Below are 10,576 nucleotides of genomic sequence, written 5' to 3' on the forward strand. Positions count from 1 at the left end.
TAAATTAAGAAATTAATAGGGGTGTAGACTATTTTTAGGAAATATATTTATTTTACAGATGTACCATCAAGGAAGTTGATTCCTATGCAATTGACAGACCAACGTTATTTGGTCGAATACTTATGTCAATTCAATGTTAATTGTGATCTGTCGGCTGGGTTTGACGTAACGCAACCAAACTACTTATGTCCCCGATTTGCATAGGAATCAACTTCTCTGATAGTACATAAGTATTTTGTCACACCTAAAAATATGTATAAAAAATAAATACACTCTTATTTCAATTTAAAAAATCACTTTTTAAATATAAAAAATGTTATAAAGTTATTAAGTAAAATATGTCCATTTTCGGTAATTCTATAATACAAACTCTCAAAAAAACAATAATTTGTATTAGATTTCGTTTACTGTCTACACCCCTATTATTGTATTCCTGCCTAATTACTGGTCAATAGTATGCTAAATACTTACATGACACTAATAAAAGACAATAAAATTAATTATATTTTATTTAAAAATAATTTAAAATTTTCCCCGGTTTGGGGAAAATTTCCCCACTTTGTTATGGACATTACTGACCTGTTGAAGTTGAATTAATATTTACATTATTTTATCAAAATACTTTAAAAATATGTTATCTTACCTATGAAATATTATTCCTTGATGTTTTTTGTGCAAGGTTGTATTGTTCTTGCACCATTTTACAACACAAGATGGCATATTTATTTTTATTTATGAATGACAAAGACGTGTCACCGCGATGCAGTCTAATTGCGTAATGGCGGTACAATCGGCTTATTACAGTGCGAGTGTTTGTGCAAGATGTGTACATATGATCGCCTGGGCTTATTAAGGGTGCTTCACGCATTTCTTAATGGCGATCCGTCCGTATTTTTTTTAGGTCCGTGAGTTTCCTTTAGAATTTTACAGTTTTCAAAGTATTCATCAGTGTTTATTATATGATCGGTGCAGCCGCTGTCGAGTAGCCATTCTATTTCACCGGACATACTTTTATTTAGCACATTCTCTGGTACAATTGTTGTGCTGTTAGCAATGGTAGTATAAAAACTGTTACTTGGATTCTGAGGGTGTGAATGACCTCTGCCCCTTTGGAATTGGCTATGCTGAAATCTGTTGTTTTGGAAATTATGTCCTCGACCTCTAGATGCATATGTCTGGGTGCGGCAGTCCTTTGCTAAGTGTCCAATTTTACCACATTTGAAGCATTTATATTTTTTATACTTTGGTTGTGTGTAGAATACATTAGATGTTTCACTAGAATTTTGTGATGTACATTTTAGTTTTATTTTACTTTTTAAATAATCCACTGTCCTTTCTGTTTCAGGTAATACATCTATTAAATCTCCTATATAGCTGAAGTTTTGTGGGAGAGCTTTTAACATATAATTCAACTTTTCGGCCTCAGTTAGTGATGCTCCTGCCTGTTTTAATTCATTTACGGCTTTCTCGAAATCGTCGAAGAAAATCGAAATATCTGCATAATTATTGAGTTTTATATTTTCTAGGTTATGGCGGCATATGATTTGTAATGCCGTCGATTTCTTTAGGTACATTTGGTCAAATTTTTGCATTATATCGTAGGCCGAGTTTAAACTACTAACATATTCCAATTGTTTATTGGTGATGGCACTATAAATGTAATTTGTTGCCTGAACATCTCGATCGTCATATTTTTCACCATCGGTCGATTCTTTAGGCCGTAAGACTACGTCTTGGCATTTTTTGAATTGCAAAAACTTTAGGATTCTTATTTTCCAATTCGAATAATCGACCCCATCAAATAAAGGAATATTTACTGCATCACCTTTGGACATCGTGGCGGCCATAGTCCTCGTCGTACTTTTTCAATCTTGTTTAATCTTGTTAAGTCGTTTTGTTTTCACTGTTTTTCTTGTAACCACGCTCTGCTACCATGTTAATTATGAATGAAAAATGTTTATTTAATCACTTTCTTTATTTATTCTTTATAAAACTTACACTTTAACAAAACACATCTTCCAAGAACAAATTCTGACAGGAAAGAGGACAAGTCCGAATCGGTCCTTCTCCTTCATTTAGAGTTTAACTTTTTTTTAAGACAATTGAGGTAAAATATAAAAGTATACATACTAACAGACTTGACTTTCACCTTGCGAGTGACGATTTGTTGCCGTGTCCCCAAACTTGTCTAAACAAACTGTAATATAATATGGGACAGTAAACGAATAGAAGGCCTAACTTCGATGTATAGCCTTGTTCATGGGTGCGCTTGATTATGTTTAATGGCTTCCTCAATATACAAAACTCTAAAAAACATGTTATTACTTAGTAGTAATGTTCTCAGTAATAAAGCCTAGTGTTCTTCAAAACTTAAGGTCGGGTATTTCGTTAGCCGACGGTTTTCCCAACGTTAAATACGTTGCTGCATGCTACCCGCAATTTCGGTCGCGCGGACGTTCGTTTCTGTGAGGGAACTACAGATTAGACTTTCGCTAGCAGTATTTCCCGGACCAATACGACCTGTAAACCTTCAAAAAGAAAGCGTATTCCCGGCACCTGCAGGCTGCAGCTCTTCTGATGTTACAAGACTGCCTACTCGAGCAAGAGTAGTCGCTTTCCATCAGATACCAGTTTGCTCGTTTGCCCCTTTACTTTCTTAAAAAATGATTTCTAAATATCTGAAACCGTACATTTTCGGGGCTAAAACTATTGTATTTCTTTACCCGAGACTCGAAATATCTCGATGCCATTGTATCAAATACAATATCAGTAAAGAGGGAACAGACAGACACACTTTCGCAATTATAAAATTAGCACGGAATGGATTTGTACGTGTCCAAAGGGTAAAATTGCGACCCTATCACTGAGACTTCGATGTCTGTCCGTTTGTCCGTCTGTCTTCAAGCTCTAACTCAAGAACGGTAATAGCTAGAGAGTTGAAATTTTCACAGATTATGTATTTCTGTTGCCGCTATAATAACAATTAATACTAAAAACAAAATAAATTTAATATTTAAGGGGGCCCCCGTACAAAAACACTCATATTTTTCTTATTTTTGCTCTATAATTGCTCTATAATTTAAGCGTACGGAACCCTTCGTGCGCGAGTCCAACTCGCACTTGGCCGATTTTTTTCTAGATTGATTTGAAAGGGATGACACTACGATGTTGCCACTTTTTAATTTCTTCACTTTTTTGAGAGACTACATATATTTCCAAGATTTACTGTTACCGAAATATCATATGCGACCACAGATTTATTACTCACTTAATGATAATTTTCTTATTTCTCATTAATAATTGTAAAGGACATCCATATTTATAATGTAATTTATGCGAAAATGTCTCAACTTTTCTGTGATTTTAATTTTCGAGGTCACTGCTCACACCTCTAACCTTCATAATAATTATGTGGTCCACACTCTGTATACTGAATTTTGCATACGGTTATACATTTTTTTTGTTTGTATGCTAAACCGCTTTTCTATCGTATCAGACAACGATACAACGTTGGATGACGTCTGTGGATACTGGATTCATGTATATTTTATTAATAAGATCCATAAAGTACGTCACACGATTTTCATGATTTTTGGACCCCTCCATAGTGTGACGTCACAAATTTACAATTTTCCATTTAAAAATTAAAACTATGTCTTGAATTTTAAGATGTTCTTTAGGTGTGACTTACTTTATGGATGGCCTATGTATAGTTGTATACTCCGGCGACCGGGGTGTCTCATGTCGGGGCCGCAACCGCATTCGGCCCTGACCTCGCCCCAAGTGCACTACATTACATCATTAGATAGAGCCATAGGCGATACTGTATCACAAGATCTCGTCGATATGCGACATTGGGTTTTATAGATTCATGTATTAGCTACATGACAGCCGCAAAGGAGTTGCGCCGAAGTTCGTTTATCGCGCGAAACCGTACATTTTACGCAAAAAAAAACTATCCTGCCCTTCCTCGTAACTCAAATAATCTCCGTGACAAACTTCATTTAAATTAGATTTAAATCTATGTAGACGTTTAAGCGTATGGAGGTAACAGATAGATAGGCAGACGCTCATTTATAATATTGATAAGGATAATGATATTCTGATTGCTAATCTTTAGAAACTTCGTTTAACATTACAGCCATAAAAATAGAGTTATCCGGTGTACAGTGCGCACACACTTGGGCACTACTTTCTATAACATTTTTACTAGATCTTATTGGATTTTTAGAATCTAAGCCATTGTATTATTACATCATTGATAACTTGTTTTATCTACGATCAAAATGTATATGGCCATTGGCTACTTTGAATAATAATTGACATGTAAAGATCATTCAATGATTATTGATTATAGTCTACAGTCGTAGCACGTCACCTTGTACTAAGTCCCGTAGTTCCTGCTACCGTTGTATTTTTTCGTCTCATTACTGTAAGCCGAAGGCTCGACCTTACGAGGCCGACGATGAGATGTAGAGATCTATTGTTGTACTAATTAAATGTAAAATGTACACTTTGATACATTTTTAACGCTATATTTCATAGCATACTATAGGATAATAGAACTCCAAACCTTATACATTTAATTTTATAGAAACACAGGGAACGTTTGTCTGAATTTCAACTCCTGAACTAATAGTAGGGGAGGTCGCGCTCATTTTAAAAAATCATTTCATACCGAGCGAAAATCGTAACAATAATACTATTCTATTAATACATAAGAGTTTTGATCGTCAGCTACTGCAGTATGGGTGGAATAAAAATTGAGAGTATCTCAAAGTTGTTGTTGGAAATCGTATTGAATTGACATTAAAAAGATCCCAATTCGCACCCAATAAAGGTCATATCTAGATTATACACGTTTAGGTTTGGTAGGTGCTATTTTAATTTTAGTATATAACAACAGATGGCGCTTTTAAAGTAAAATGTATATAATTCTTCTTCACAAATATTGACTATCGAATTAATTACTTAAAATTGCTATGTGAGACAATTTTATGGTTAATTCAAACGAAAATCGCCTTCAGCTGAATATTTGCAGGTGGAAATGTCGTCTACGCGACGCCCCAGGATACATTGAGCGCGAAGTAGGGCTATATTGGTTATAGCTTATATCGCTGGCTGAGGGGCTTTCCACCCGCATATTAACGACTGACGGTGGTCTTTATAATCAACATTCACCTGTATAAATTTTGTACGGTATGAAATGACTTTATATTTTAATTTTTTAACATAGTTCAGTAACGCGACTGACGTTGAATCCCCCGTCTGTGATACGGCTGACGGTGCATTTTTGGTTAAGCATGACCTCAATAATCATCCATAAAATTTTCATTCGGTATAAAATCACTTTTCGCAATTATTTTTTTTACAACTTTGAAATACTCTCCGTTAACATTCCACCACGGGTGCGGCGACTGACGTTGATTATATTGATTGGTAAATATTAAGCTACCGCTGGACAAAAATTTGATCGGTATGAAATGACTTAGTAAACGATAGCACTACCTCCCCTACTATAATAAGTAGTACTTAGATTTTGAATTTTTGATGCAGTTCCTATGGAGAAACACTAATAAGTATAGTGCTATATCATTAAAATAAATAGCAAGTTGCTTCCTCAGTTTTCGAATATTTACTTACTTACGAACTACTAATTAAAATGATTACGTTATTTTATTGTAATTTAATAACCATGTTCTTAACGAGGTATAATTACACCGTGTCCCTTGTGATTTGTGCACCCAGGCCACTGCACATTGTACTGTGCACACAATTATTGTTCTTGCATCATTACAATATCATTTATTATTCTTATATTATTTTATGTTCGATTTGATATCCTCATCTATGTCAATAAGTGGAGTTTGACGTCGCGTCATCAAAATAATGTTTAAAAATCTCTAAGACAAGAGAAATTTGTTAATTGTGGGAGAGCCATGCTTCAGCACGAATGGGCCGGCTCAACCGGAGAAATACCACGTTCTCACAGAAAACCGGCGTGAAACAGCACTTGCGCTGTGTTTCGCTGAGTGAGTGAGTTTACCGGAGGCCCAATCCCCTATCCTATTCCCTTCCCTTCCCTACCTTCCCCTATTCCCTGTCCTTCCCCTATTCCCTGCCCTTCCCTACCCTCCCCTATTACCCTATTCCCTCTTAAAAGGCCGGCAAAGCACTTGCAGCTCTTCTGATGCTGCGAAACGGATGCGTGAAACGGATGTTGCTTTCCATCAGGTGACCCGTTTGCTCGTTTGCCCCCTTATTTCATAAAAAAAAAATAAAAAAAATATGAGTAGCGCTTGTCTTTAATAATGATTGTAATAATTAAACACGCACAAAATTATTGATTACTTACTAGCTGTCCCGGTGAACTTCGTATCACTTGAAAACCTTCCCCGGACTTCAAGGATTATTTTAAGACTAAAATTAACAGAATCGGTTCAGCCATTATCGAGTTATAGCGTTACTAACACAATTGGAAATCCATTTTTAATTTTTATATATTGTATAGATACCAAAGTTATTTTTCAAACTACTAAAGCTACAAATTCAATCCTACATTTACACCAGCGAGGAAAAATGTTCAATGTAGCCTGTAGGTAAATAACCGGACAATTATAATAATATAACACGGATTTGAAGCAGCAAAAAATTACAAATAAAGGAAAATGATTACTAGATATGAGCGGTCGACCTCTGTCCGCGCCGCGCTCCACGTAAGTTCAAGGAGATTTTTTGTCCGCTTTTAGAAGAATACTTTACCAGATTTATTGCTTTTATGATTTAGGTGGTACAGGCTATAGCGTTTATGGAGCTTATGTCAGGTTGGTATATTTCAGATTGAAGGTTAAAATGTTGAAGCCTCAAAGGAGGACCTCTCGACCGAGACCTATGCTCACTGCACCCACCTTTTCAGCTGTCGCATAAAAATTCGATACTTCCGTACTTATAAAACTATATAGCGGGATTCGATAGAGGGATCGTATGGCTGATTTTTAGGTTAGGTTAGTTAGGTTGGAAAATAGGGGTAGATTCTCCAAGGTAATCAATTCAGTATAGCATCAGGGCCCGATCTAGCTATTTAGTCCCTCCGGACAAAGATCATTTTCGCCGCCCTTTTCATACAGAAAACCATATAATAAGTCATGAGCTAATTTTGTTACGGGATGATGAGGCGAATATTTAAGTAAACTACTTAAATATTTCCACTATCCAACCTGAAGTAGGTTGGAAGGTAAAATTCTCAAAGTTGGATGGCTATAGGTTGGAAGATAGGAATAAGTTAATTTTGTCGCTCTGGGCACGCCCCCCCCCCCCCCCCCCCCTAGATCGGGCCCCGAGCAGCATGTGTGTGGTTAGGTCCGGCCGAGTGTCGCGCGCCGTGAGTCAGCGTGCGCGCGGGAAAGCCTGCGTACGTTTGTCCGGATTTACCTAGGCTTTGTTTGGTTTGTATATTTATATACACCTCTAATTTAACCGTGGCGATTACCCTAGAGAATATTATAATTTTATTTTATAACAATTCGAAGTTATCAGAATCTTTTATTACGAAACTTTTTTGAGGAAGGTCGAATAAAATGAAATCTCCGTCAATGTTTTATTTCGATAAAGGTGGCGAAGTTTTGTTGGTTTTGAATAAAACGTGCCATATTTTATTTTGATTTTGTCTGTACCCGAAAAACCTTTCCATTGATCACACTTTTGTGGTCTCAAAATGTCCTAAAACAAAAAAACTCTTTTGTATAATTGATTAATACGACATGTCTAAATAACGTTAGATAAAGTATACAAAGAATTCACATGTAAACGGTTTTGCTCGGAAAATGCTGGTGTTTTTGTGACCCAGTAGTTTCCCTCGCCAAGTCAACCACTTCATTAACGCCGGGACTATACCGCCGGAAAATGGCGTGCCGTTTCGCGGAATGGAGATTTCATTTTTGCGTTACGTACAGGAAAAATGTAAGTGTTAGCTAAAAATTCTGCAGACAATGTACTCGTGCTGTACCTAGAACAAGTTTAGGAGATTTCGTTCGCGAAGTAATAATATTACATATTTTGTAGTGATTGTAGTTGTAGTTAACAATTATACATGTCTGCACAAAGATGCTCCTAATTCTATTGATCCTACAGTTGGTAAAGCAAGTATCGTAACTCGTAAATGCAGGCTACTATAAAATTTTTATTTATTTTATTTATTTAAGGTCGCTTTAACATCAGGGTCATTAGCGACCACAACAAAGAATACATTACAGAAGACTTAAATACATTTGTATAAATTTATCATTTTCAAAAATTGTAGAGTTTTAATACATCCATTTTCGTCATTTAAACATTCTTTTAGATCGGTAGGTAATTTACAATAGCTTTTTTCAACATTATAGGAAAAACATCCACATTTGCATTTGCTTTTTTCAGTCTTAGTAATATTGTGAATATGGGTGATGTTTGTATGTCCAATTCGCAAACTGGTTATAACTACTTGATCATTTTTTTTATACGTGGGAGAGCCATGCTTCGGCACGAATGGGCCGGCTCGACCGGATAAATACCACGTTCTCACAGAAAACCGGCGTGAAACAGCGCTTGCGCTGTGTTTCGCCGAGTGAGTGAGTTTACCGGAGGCCCAATCCCCTAACCCCTACCCTATTCCCTTCCCTCAACTATTCCCTTCCCTTCCCTTCCCTACCCTCCCCTATTACCCTATTTCCTCTTAAAAGGCCGGCAACGCACCTGCAGCTCTTCTGATGCTGCGAGTGTCCATGGGCGACGGTAGTTGCTTTCCATCAGGTGACCCGTTTGCTCGTTTGCCGTGTTATTTCATTAAAAAAAACCGCTGAACCGATTTTGCTGAAATATGGTATGGATATAGTTTGAGTCCCGAGAAAGGACATAGTATACTTTTTATCCTCGGAAAATGTACGGTTCCGGCGCTTGGCGCAACAGAGTTGCGACTTGCGCCAAGCGTCAACTTTAAGGGAATAGGATAATAGGGGAGGGTAGGGATGGGAAGGGAAGGAAATAGGGGAGGGTAAGGAAGGGAATAGGGTAAGGGATTGGGCCTCCGGTAAACTCACTCACTCAGCGAAACACAGCGCAAGCGCTGTTTCACGCTGGTTTTCTGTGAGAACGTGGTATTTCTCCGGTCGAGCCGGCCCATTCGTGCTAGCATGGCTAAGCATGGCTCTCCCACGTATAAAACGGTTTAGGCGTTAAGGGGTAACAGACAGACACACTTTCGCATTATAATATTAGTATGGATCTACCTCAACTTGAGTGTCCTCATGAGGAAAGGACAAATTTCGTCGGCAAGTAGCAGGCTCTCACGCCACAAGAGGAGTTGTAATATTGTGTATTTGTTGTCGCTAACACACTGACCTTCGCGGGTCGGTGTAGCGATGGCGGTGACGAAAACTTGCCGGTTAGGGTCAAACAATTTAGTTACGCGTGCTTCAAACTTTGAGGATCTCGGACCGGATACAGTTGCTGTAGTCAAAAACTTGACTCGAGACACAAAACTTTATGATAACTCTGTTTATGAAGCTCCGTCCAATGTGTCACGGTTCTGGCAGTATAAGCAGTCTCTTGGCTTAGCTCTTTGAGTTTCGACTTCTTTATACCAACAATATACGGTATATAAATTCTATGCAAATTATTTTTGTATCAGCTGAAGTGACGAATGTTTTTAAACTTTCATGTTCCTCTAATCTCTCGTCTGTGGTAAACCTTTAATCATAATAATCATTAAATTGTTTCTCTCCAGTTTATAATCTTTTGACTTTTTGACCGCAACAACAGCGGTTACAATCCAGTTCTGCTACAACTTAACTGTGACTGTTTTCCTCAAAAGATAATTAATATAATCGAGCGATTTTCATCGAACCGATATACTTTGGTCCCAGACCCAGCCAGCTATGACATCATCGCTAATGACTCTGCTATGAGGCCTATTACCGCCGTACAACACTTGTTCGGCTCATAAATAACATATCGTTAATGTCGAAAATTATGTTCTGTAATCATGTCATGTTCGAAACGACATGTTAAATGTCAACAACACTACATAATATACTACATAGTAATTGTTGACAGTAAACTCTCCTGTTGATCATATCAATTTAATTATTCTGAGAAGTGAACACATTATAAGTCTTGGCCACAAATCACAATCCCCCAAACACATCTGGCGCACTCAGAGACTTTAAATTATGTAAGTAATCATAATTGACGGATTAAGGGATTGTGTATGACGTGCGTTTTACCTTCAATTTAATAAAGAGTTTGACAGATAATGAGGATCATTTTTTGAAATAATTATTGTATGGTAAAACATCCATCCATCAACATTATAAAAGTTCGGACTTCACACAACACAAAATGCTTGTAGGTCTACGAATAATAAAAACTAAGGAATCGTAACTCCCATACTATTACCGTTTCAAATTTGGTTTGTTTTGATCTGTCATGTAACGTCAGCCTAGTACCGCCAAAGGTCACCTAAATATTGCAAATGTATTGAAATGTGTACCTAAGGTAGACTTTTTTGACAAGACGTATTGTGGAGCATGTTTTTTGACGG

This window comes from Aricia agestis, chromosome 1, assembly GCF_905147365.1.
Source record: "Aricia agestis chromosome 1, ilAriAges1.1, whole genome shotgun sequence".
NCBI classification, from domain to species: Eukaryota; Metazoa; Arthropoda; class Insecta; order Lepidoptera; family Lycaenidae; genus Aricia; species Aricia agestis.